Raw genomic sequence first — 11,235 nt, forward strand, 5'->3', positions numbered from 1 at the left:
TTTTCAGTATTTTATGTTCCTTATATGTGGTGTGTGTGTGTGCATGTGTGTGTGTGTGTGTGTGTGTGTGTGAGAGAGAGAGAGAGAGAGAGAGGGAAAGAGAGAGAGAGAACTGATGCACTTGATCAGAATAATATACATCCACAGAGCAATACTACTCTTCATATGACAGGACTGAGTTCACATATTTGTGAATGGCTCTGTGGGTACGTCTTGTACTTTGATATTAAATAGTTCGTTGTGTTCTACAACTATGGGAACATTGGAAAGCAGTGTGTTTTCTTTTTTCTTTTTCTTATTTTTTGGTGGTCTTTACTTCCCCATACCTGGCAGTCTCCGTGCTTCATGTAATCCCAGAGTTTACACTTGAAGAAGAGATAAGAGACCTCCATTTTATCCGTAATACAGACATGGAATTCTACTGGTAGCTTGTGACACAACAGATAGCATTGTCCGGATGGATTTGTCAATTTGAGCAGATGTGTTTTCTGTTTTTATAATAGAGTTTTGGTTGTCAGAGTGTGAGTTTTAAATTCAATAGAGAAGGAAACCAGAGGGATATAGACAATCAAGAAATGAGCAAGGAATTTCATAATTTATCAAGAAACTGTTTCTTCTCCCCATCCTTTATCACAAGCATATTTTCTTTTTCTTCTTTTCTTTTTGTGTGTAGTATAGTACTAGAGGTTGAACCCAGAGTGTCATATATGCTAGGTAAACATTCTACCAGTGAGATCTACGCCCCTCCCGCCAAGTCACAAAGCCTTTTAAAAAGCAATAATGATAACTACAATTGCTAATGTAACAGAAAGTAGCCCTCCCCCTAGCCAGTATACTTCAGTTACTTAGTTGCCCAGGTAATATTTCCTGTTCCAGTTCCGGTTGCTTCTGGTCTCTTAGAAACAGCTAGTCACTGTGACACACATTGTATAAACCAATCCCCAATTGACAAGCCATTTCTGCCTCTGTACTTCCTGCTTGCTTATCCAATATAAACACTAGACCACCAGAGATCAAGGCCTGATATTCTGGGAATGATCCCGACCAGTACCTGTTGACGTAAATAAATCTGCCTCCAAATCCTGGGCGTCTTTCTGATGTTTCTGCTTGCCCTTGCACTAACAGTGATGCCATGCAGAGGCAACTGGAGTTGTTCTATGATTAGAGAGGCTGTGTTATACAGTAACCAGTTTATTGCTTCATGCTTGAGAGCAGGAGTGAGTCAGGTGTGGTTGGGTTTAGAGCCAAGATCTGCCACTTCCTAGGGATGTGACCTTGGACAGGAGGCCCACTTCCTCCCTACAAAATGGGGCTCATAAAGGTGCTTATCTAATAAGGTTACTAGGCAAACTGTGAACAATAACATATGTAAAGATTTAGCACAGTGCCTAATAAATAATAAGAGCTCAGGGAAATTTTACTTATCATTCTGCTTAAGGATTTGAGAGCACTTAACCTTATTAAGTAGGCTAATCTACCTAGTTTTTTTTTAACATATGTTCTCTTATAGGCTATATACAAGTAAACTTCAAACAACCCCAGGTGAAATTATCATAAATTCCATACTTGTGATAGCCTGAATACATGAGGTGTCACTGTTTTGTGTTATCTGTGTTAATACTTCCCTTCATTTGTACAGGTAATTGAGAACCGAATGGGTTGGAATAGAGGGTAAAACTTGTAATGCCCAAGTGGAACTTATTTAAGGCATGATTATGGCTAGGAAACAGTCTGTAAAAATAGCTCTCATCCTCACATCACATCACTTGCTCCCAGGGGCGCCTTCACGTCTTCCTGACAAACATGCCTGCCCTCCTGCAGACCCAGGATTCTATTCTGCCTCACACATCCCCAACACAACTGCCAGCTGAGTTCTAATTGCAGAATCTTCATTACCAGGGATGATTGAAACTATAAAAAGAACCCAGCTGAATTTTTCACATCCTGCTGGGTGAGCACAAGGCTTGGCTCTCCTGTTCCTGCCCTCCTCCTTCCCCCAGCAATTATCCTTTCCACATGTGTGGTCTGGCTTCTGCAGAAAGCTCTGGGCAATTGATAGATGTTATCTCCCTTTTCCTCCAAAACTGCCACTCCGGGAGTTAGCATGGTGACCATGACAAATATGTCTAGCCTTCCTCTACAGCTGCAGAAATGGGAGGTTCATTCATTTCTTAACCTCCTTATTTAAGTTTCTTGTTTAAAGTCACCTAGTAGTGAGTGACCATAGACAGACATTTCTCCTAGGCCCCTAGGCCTTTGCGATGACCCATCGTAACCCTAGGCTGTAAATTAGCCTTTTTCTGTTATTTTTATTCCATCAATGAACACGTACAGTGTATTTTTTGAGTGCTCAGTATTGAGTTAATTATGGTGACGGGACTGCAAGTAAATTAAAAATGTAGTTGGAAGGCAAAACTAGATAGGACAACTCTTTGTCCTGTAGAAAATAACTGAGAATCAAGGAAGCGACTTTTGCAAATTTTATATAAAATGTATGAAAAAATTTTCAGTTGTATGGGGGTATGTCTTGATATCTAGAAAAAGAAATGTCTGGAAGTCTGTACATGAAAAGAGTCAAAGAAAGCCATCTGAGACACTATGTAAAAAATAGTCTCTGAGGACACAATGAAACTACCTAGGTTTGAATCCCAGTTTTGCCACTGACTGTGCTACCTTGTCCATGTTATATTGAACTCGATTTTCCCATTTATGAAATGTTAATTGTAGTTCCTTGTTGCGTGATTGTGAGGATTAAATAGTAACGTATGTTGCACATACAAGTGTTCAATCAATATAACTCTCCAGTCTTGAAATATTGGAGAAGGAGAGGCATGGAGAAAAGAAGTCTTGGAAAAGGTGAGACACAAATTGGCCCTGGGTGGATGGAAGATTGGGATAGTAGGACAGGAAGGCTGGGGGCAGTGGGATTAGGAAAACTTCCTGATTGAAGGCAGAGGCAGAAAGAAGCTTCAGCTGTTCTCCAAGAGAGAAGGCTGTACATGAAATGAGAAATAGGGTTGTTTAAGAAGGGGACACAAAGGAAGGAGCCTCAAGGAAATCAGTCAATTTCTCATATGTCCCACATTTGCACACCCTCTCCCATTATCCACACCCTCACCAGAGTAGCACATTTGTTCAGTCGGTAGTCGACAGACTATTATCACCCAGCATGTGATAGTCTACATTAAAATTCACTTTTGATTTTTGAGGGTTATATGGGTTTAGACAAATGTATAATGATTTGTGCTTGGATTTAAAAAAAAAAAAACTTTCTATTTTTTCCCCCAAAGAGGTAGTAAATCAAACAAATCAACAAGATCTTCTGCAGATAACATCTTCAACAAAAATCAGGTAATGAAGGTATTCCCATAAACTTCAAAATGTCAAAGAATGGGGCCAACCAAGAAAATTTACCTTATTGATGTCAACAATTGTCCAGATGGAAGCAAGGAAAGGAAAAAAATATATATGACAGTTTCAGGGGCCAGGAAGTTCACTGATTATTCATAAATACTCAGGCTTAAAAGGAGAACATTCCACAAAGGCAACAAATTGAATAGATCCAGCTGAGACTGCAAGGCTCCAAGTGATGATTTTTAGTTGACAAGAGGTCAACTCCTCTTCATAGGAAAAGTCAAAACAGAAGAAACTTTTTAAATGGTTTTATCCATAGAAAGCTATCTGCATGGATCATTGCCCATTCCACCATTACTGAGAGAGAGGAAAATTGAACCCAAGGCCAGTAGAGGGACCACATATTAGCATTACGTGATTCTGAAAGGCTGCTGTGAGGAGGAATGAGTGGATAGTAACAAAAGCAGTGAAATATCTGGATGTACCTTCCTTCTGCCTTCCTGTCAAGTGAGTAAAATGCCTAAAACATAACCTAAGCCAGGGTCTAGGGCAGAAGTATAGGAACACTTATAGTATGGGGGAAAGGTTGCCTTCTGAAGAGAAAGCCACCAGGGTGGTCAAACCAGGCACTGATCCACTGAGTGTCTAGCTTGGGATACCCGCCCCATCTTCATCCCTTAAAATCAGCAGCAATGACACAAATGGGAGTCTGAATTTAGACTTTCTCACTCTAAGCCCAATATCTTCAAAATTGCTGTCACTTATAAGAGGAAATGGAATTATAACTCCCTCTCTCTCTCTCTCTCTCTCACACACACACACACACACAATATCAGACAATTGAGGCATGCAACCACTAATTGAAATAACTTAATAAACTTAGTTGCAGATAGTTATAGATAGAATAGATTTTTAAACATTGAAGTAATAATAACATATATTATCACAGAGAGATAAGATATTGTTAAAATTGAGTGAATATCATAAATTTTTAAAAGGATTAAATAAAAATAACAAATAGGAAAACATAACAGTATAATGAAGGAACTCATTTGAAGCGAGAAATAACGAAATGAGTACAAGATGAATTTGTGAACCACAGGTAGGTTTGAGGAACTATTTCACAAGGCATCAGGAAGAAACAAAGTGAAGAAAAGTAGAGCAGGAACAATAGAGTAAGAATGAAGGAAAAAGGTAAACAGAGAAAGGTTGTGATCACACCTCTCACGATGCACAATTGGTCCCTCTCACATTAATATAGAGCTTGATTGTTCTCCTTACTTTGACCAATTGGGATAACAGTAAACATAATGCAAGCAAAACACATGTTAAGTACTTGTGTCTTGGGGGTAAGGTGAGATATACATGACCATGTGACTGACTTTGGCAACTGGGACTTCAGAGAAATTGAAGCAAATGCAAACTTAGTAAGGACTTGTGCTAAATACTGCCCAGTATACTTCCTTACTTCATGTAAGGAAGCCTAAGCCAGCCTCCTTGAAGATCAAAGACAACATGGATAGACCCAGTCATCCCAGGTATGGAGATAATCCCAGATCCCTGGATTCTCCTCAGCTAGAAGTTGCCTTATGAGTATGCCTCCATGAAATCAATAGGACCACCTAGCCAACCACAGAATCATAAGAAATTATTATTTTAAGCCACAAAGTTTTGGAGAAATTTATCATACATGCAACAATAGAAAATTGGTGTGGGAAATGAGATAATATCCTAAATAATAATCTGAAGTTTCTAGACTAAGAGATGTTTGATTGAAAGAAAAAAAAAAATTTAGATGGAAAGTTTAGTACAATGCCAAAAATAGAAAAAAGAAAAAGAAATTCATCTAAGATTTGTAGTATAATGTAAAAACTTCAAATTTCAAAAAACAATTTTAAATCATACAGAAAGAATATATAACTTGCAAAGTAACATGAATAAGTTTGCTATCAGAGTTCTCAACTGTGACACTAAGAAAACAATTAAACATTATTTTCAAAGAGTAAAAAATAAAAGTGCTTCTAATCTATAGCCAAATCATCTTATGTGAGGAATCAGTAAGCACAATTTTGGGTAAACAAGCCCATAGTAACTGTAACATACAAGTGACAGAGGAGATTAGGGCATGGCAAAATTGGCTGTGGAAGTAGGTATGACCTATTAATTACAAGACCCTGGAACACACGTACAGAACAGTTCCCAAACCCTGCATGTGGACATTTCATGAGACTTGAACAGGTTTTCCACAAGATGGTCAAGACCTGATGTCACTCCAAGGTATGGGATTCCACACCACCTCTCAGGACCCACATGAAGAAAGAAGTTCTTATTCCTGGTACCAGAAAAAAAAAAAACGAAAAATAAAAATAAAAAAAAGAAAGAAGTTTTTGTAGGTTTCCTTGAGATTCGAACAGTATGAAAGGACACAGATGCCAAGAAGAGTTTGCTGTAATGGCTTTTCTCATGACAACCTGTCCTGCTTCCTCCAGGGAGTTATTTTAACTTGCTTTTTCTCCAGCCCAAGCTTATTCTGCAGAGCCAGTTACTCCTTCACCCTTCACTTTTACTTTTTCAAATAAACTCTGCCACTGCTCTTTGCTTGTTTCAGTCAATTCTTTTTCTGAGATGAGAAGAACCTGGAATTCAACTCCAGAAGGAGAGCCGAGCAAGCCAAAACCCAATAACAGTTCATTGGTAAGCCACTTTTAGGAGCTATCCAATAACAGAAGAAACATTCTTAATGATATCCCTGGCCAAAGCTGGTCATGATGGTACATGCCTGTAATCCCTACATTTGGGAGACTGAGACAGGAGGATTGCTGTGAGTTCAAAGCCAGCCTGAATTACACAGCAAGACCTTATCTCAAAAAAAAGTTCCTGACCAAAAATTGAGTTGATTCATCTACCCAAAAAGTTAAAAGAAAAAAAGAGAAATAACCCAAACCAACATTATTTCTTCAAAAAATTGTACAGTTGACAAACCTTTGGCAAGAATAATAAGGGAGGAAATGTGAGATGATTCAAAGAAATAAAATACAGAAAAAAGGGAAAATAACTGGAGACAGTATAGATTTTAGATATAATGAAAAGCCCACATTGAAATCTGTGTGCTCTAAATTTGATAAATTACATTAAATATGGAGAACTACCTCAAGTGAAATTACTGAGGCAAGAAGAAATGGAAAATATGAATCAACTACTATAAATTAAAATAGTCATTAAGAATTTTCTACTTAAACACACATATACACATGTACACATGCAATGCACATTAATTTTTAGCAAATTTCCAAGCAAAAGGTAATCACTATTTTATCAAAGATGCTTCAAAAATTCTGAAATATTGAAAGCTACCCAATTTTATGAAGCATGTATAATCCAGTTTCCAAAATTAGAAGGGTATAAAAAATCATCTATGCTAATAAGAACCAGTTGGAAATATAAAATAATAGCAATATGGCAACAAATGATCTAAGAATTAATCTAAACCTAGAAAACTCACAGAGAAAAATTTTAAACTCTATTAAGAGCATAAATGGTTATGCACAAATAAAATGACATATATACCATGTTCATGGATGGAAAAATTATAAAGAGGTTATTTCTCCCTCAAATTAACCTACCTAATGTAATTTCAATAATATTTTAAGATCTTAAATATGTGTATATAGGAAAGGCCCATAGTAAAGCAATTTTGAAAACAATGAGTAAATATCAAGAAGAAGAATTAAAATGAGAGATATATGGCAGAGTTCACTGTGGAAAAAGTAAGCATATAATAGAAAATTATGGCAACAAATAAATACACTGATGTAGGGACAGGTAGGTCACTTCCGGGCAGGGAAAAGATAGGCTTTATTAAAAATTAATAGAGATCATATCTGTTGTAGGGAATTTGTACTTGTACATGATATACTTTGATTCTTCTTTTTCTCTCAATCCCCTGTTCTCTCTTCAATGTCTTTTTCTCTCCCTATTTACAAAGCTTTGTTTCCATTTTATTCTGCTTTGCATCATTTTTTCCCTTTTCCCTTCCTTTCTTTCTCTCTACCCCTCAGCTCCTTTTTCCTTTTGAATGATTTCTTCTCATTTCACAATATTTATTGTACATTTTGATTCTTATTTGTTCTTTTAATTTCACACACCAGAGAGACAATGTGATGTTTACACATATGAATCCAATTTATTTCACTTAAGAATATGGTCTCAAGTTGCACCCATTTACCTAGAAATGTCTCCAGTTTATCTTTCTTGATGGCAGAGTAGGACTCCACTGTATTAAAAAAAAATCTTTATCCATTCCTTGGTTGATGGGCATTTGGGTTGTTACCAAGATTTAGCTATTACAAACTGTACTGCTATAAACATGGGTTTGTATATATCCCTGTGGTGTGATGCTTTTAATTCTTCTGGGAAGATACACAGAAGGGGAATAGCTGGGTCAAATGGGACCTCAAATCCTACAGATTTGTTCATAGGTACAAATTCCCTATGATGAATATGATCATTATGTACATCTAAAATGTACCAATAAACTTAATTTTTAAAAATTCATAGAGAATCTTACTAAAAGCAGCTTCTGCCTCTACAGGTAGACTCTACAGTTAGAGCAATTAGAAAGACAAAAGGAAGTGAAACTACCCCCACAGAGATGCCCGGTAACACAATTGCTATAAGAATTTATCAGAAAGACTTGACAAAGCAAGGAGGAAGCCAGAAACACAAAAGACCAGAGAAACCAGCCCCCTCATTCATCTCTGATAAAATGCAAAGCAGATAAGGGGCAGTTACCTAAGGACTATTATTTCATATGTAAAACACACACACCTACACACACATATACATTCTCACTTGAACATCACTATACTATTGCACCAGATACACACACATCCTCTTTATTTAATCATTAACTTTAATGTACCTTTCTATAAGGCTCTCCACACACATACACTTATCCATGACAAAGGGACAGGAAGAAATCAAATGGCCAGATGGAATTAGAAAGAAGTGCCCAAGGTTAAGATCAAAGACAGCCAGAGAGCCAATCAGATGGCAACAACTTCCAGATGCCCACAAGGGAGATAAATCACTAGAAATCATTAGTCCTAAATAAAAAGGAGCTAAGGACAAAATCCCACTGGTATCCACTTTGTGATGCTCCCTACTTTTTCAGAGGAGCTGTCTATCTTATCTTTTTTAATCTTTTTCCAAATAAACCATCTTCTTCTATTTTAAACTGTGCTTCTTTAATTCATTACTGTTGCAGAGTTTACAATCCTGGATCCCAGTAGCTGTGTGTTAGAGCAGAGTAGTGGTATAGTGCGGCATGCTGTTCACCCCTTCCCAAAATGTGACATTTATAATACTAGAAAGAAAAACACGTAATGGAGGCCTGGAGACATTAAGAACAACTGGAATCTCAGATAACTGCAAAAATGTAATGAAGAAATGAGGTTCGGCACTGTCCCAGTAGAATATCAGTGAGAAGAGCCTTTTTATGAAAAAGGCAGGAGGAATTTCTGACAACAGATATAGGGTTAAGGAGAAAACAACATTGAGTACTATGAGGGGAGGTGAGACTGGGAAAATGGGTTAAGGGTGGATTACGCAGGGCTTTTGTTTGACCTTAATCTTAAAAAGGTTAAGTGTTGGGGCCTCATAAAAAATAAATCAGAAGAGAAGTAGACCAATTAGGACAAGTGAAGAAATACAAATTAACTATTACAATTTCCAGGCAAGCAGTGATAAGGAACTGAACTAACTCTGAGGGAACTAGGTGTGGAAGGGGAAGGTGAAAATCAGCAATAATAAAAATGCTGAATCTGAATGAATTGGTAGACTGAAGTGAGTGGTAAGTGAGGAGAAGGGCTCAAGACATCTCTGAATTTTCTAGTTGTATTAGGAGGTAAGTGGTAAAAGCCTTCACTAGGACAGAAAGTTGAGGGTCACTGTTTCACCCTGAAACTAACTTAATTTTGAATATATGTCTGGCTACCTTCAATTATAGTACACATATCTAGAGAATAATTTGTGAAGGACACTCTAGAACTTGAGAGAGGATATGATTAAGAATACCAGATCAATAATTTGACCAAAGTTTAAGAAAGAAATTAAAACTACCATATATCCAAAATTTTGCAGAACTGAATATGAAAGGTAAATGTTGGTTAGTTGAGTTTTCCAGGAATCCATGGTCTAAGGGCAAAATTCAGTTCCATTTCTGAGAGACACAGGGGATGCTGGGAAAAGTACAATCACATTTGGCAGCTGTCAGATCCCATCTACTTTCTGTGGTATGGTTTCCTTACTGATTGACAATCAGAATACATAAATACATGAAACACATCAAGCAGACAAATCCACTCTGCTCAGATCTGCCTAAATATTTAGACATGGACAAGCAGTGACAGAAATTATTAAGAAATTGAAATTTCAATCACTAAAGGTGATCAGTGAAACAAAGAAGAGCTCTGATTTCATCCTGGATTCATCATCAGACTTGGGATTGCCTTGTTACTTCCAAAATGAGAAAGGACTGTTTAACACAGTAGAAGGTTCTCTAATTGAGTGATACATGTCACCCTTCATTCTGTTTGTAAATTTTTTTCTCATGGTGTTATTGAAATCTCCTGCCTATGCCAAAAGGCTATTGGGTAGCTCCTAAAAATGGCTTGCTAAGTAAACATTGCCAAGTAAATCCAGGTTCTGGATTGCTCAGTCTCCTTCTGGAGTTGGATTCCAGGTTCTTCACATCTGAACAAAGAATTAAACAAAGCTAGCAGAAAGCAGTGGCAGAGTTTAGTTGAAAAGGTAAAAATGAAGAGTGAGGAAGAAACCAGCTCTGCAGAGAGAGCTTGGGCTGAGTAAAAAAAGAAAAAGTAAGATAAAATAGCACCCTGGAGCAAGCAGAGCAGGCATGAGGAAAGTCAGGATCACAAGCTCTTCTTGTTATCTGTGTCCTTTTATACTGTTCAAATCTCAAGGAAACCTGTAAGAACTTCTATATGTGGGTGGCCTGAGAGGTGGTGCTGAGATCCAATACCTCCAACTGATGTCAGATCTTGACCGTCCTGCTAAGGTCTTAGAAGATGTCCACATGCAGGGTTTGGGAACTGCTCTGTGCATGTGTTCTGGGATCTTGTAATTAACAGGTCATACCTACTTCCCCAGCCAGTTTTGCCATCCTTTCATCTCCTATCAGTGGCATCCCACTGTGAGGGTAAATTTGAGAAGTGAGCAAAGGGCAGGGCACAAGTGAAGTTAAAACATCATCAATTTTGATAGTAAATATTGAATTAAGCTCGAGTCCCAGCTCCATGGGTTTCTACCTATCTGACACAGCCTCTGTGACTGTTTGTTTTTTTAAAATTTTATTTTGTTGGTACATGTTTGCAGCACATAAAGTTTACCTCATCTTAGGAAGTAGGTACTTATGTACATAACACACCGTGATTCTTTTTTATTCCCTTTCCCAGCTATCTCCTTCCCTTTGTCTCTAGATTCCCTTTCCCATTTTTGAAGGGAGTGGCTGGGCTGGAAACTGATCACAGATGTGGTGGCCAGGCAAGGCCAGTCTGAGAAGGAAGAGCGCCTGAGGCAATCAGCTGCTTCAGTCCAGAGAAACACTTTGCCTGAGACATGCTCAGCCATTAGTTGCCAGGTAACCCTGTGTCACATGACCTTAACTTTGTAAAATGTATAAATAAACACCCCTATAGGGGTTGAGCAATTCCTTTTCCTCCCACCAGGAGAGAGAGGGCTCCACCCGACCTCAGCTTTCTTCTCTTATCTTTATTTCTCAGTCCTCTTGCCATTTTCCCTCCCACCAGGAACATCAAGAGCTGGGCAGGGGCTGGGGATTTAGCTCAGCGGCAAAAGCGC

Source organism: Chinchilla lanigera, unplaced genomic scaffold, assembly GCF_000276665.1.
Source record: "Chinchilla lanigera isolate Chin_1 unplaced genomic scaffold, ChiLan1.0 scaffold00034, whole genome shotgun sequence".
NCBI classification, from domain to species: Eukaryota; Metazoa; Chordata; class Mammalia; order Rodentia; family Chinchillidae; genus Chinchilla; species Chinchilla lanigera.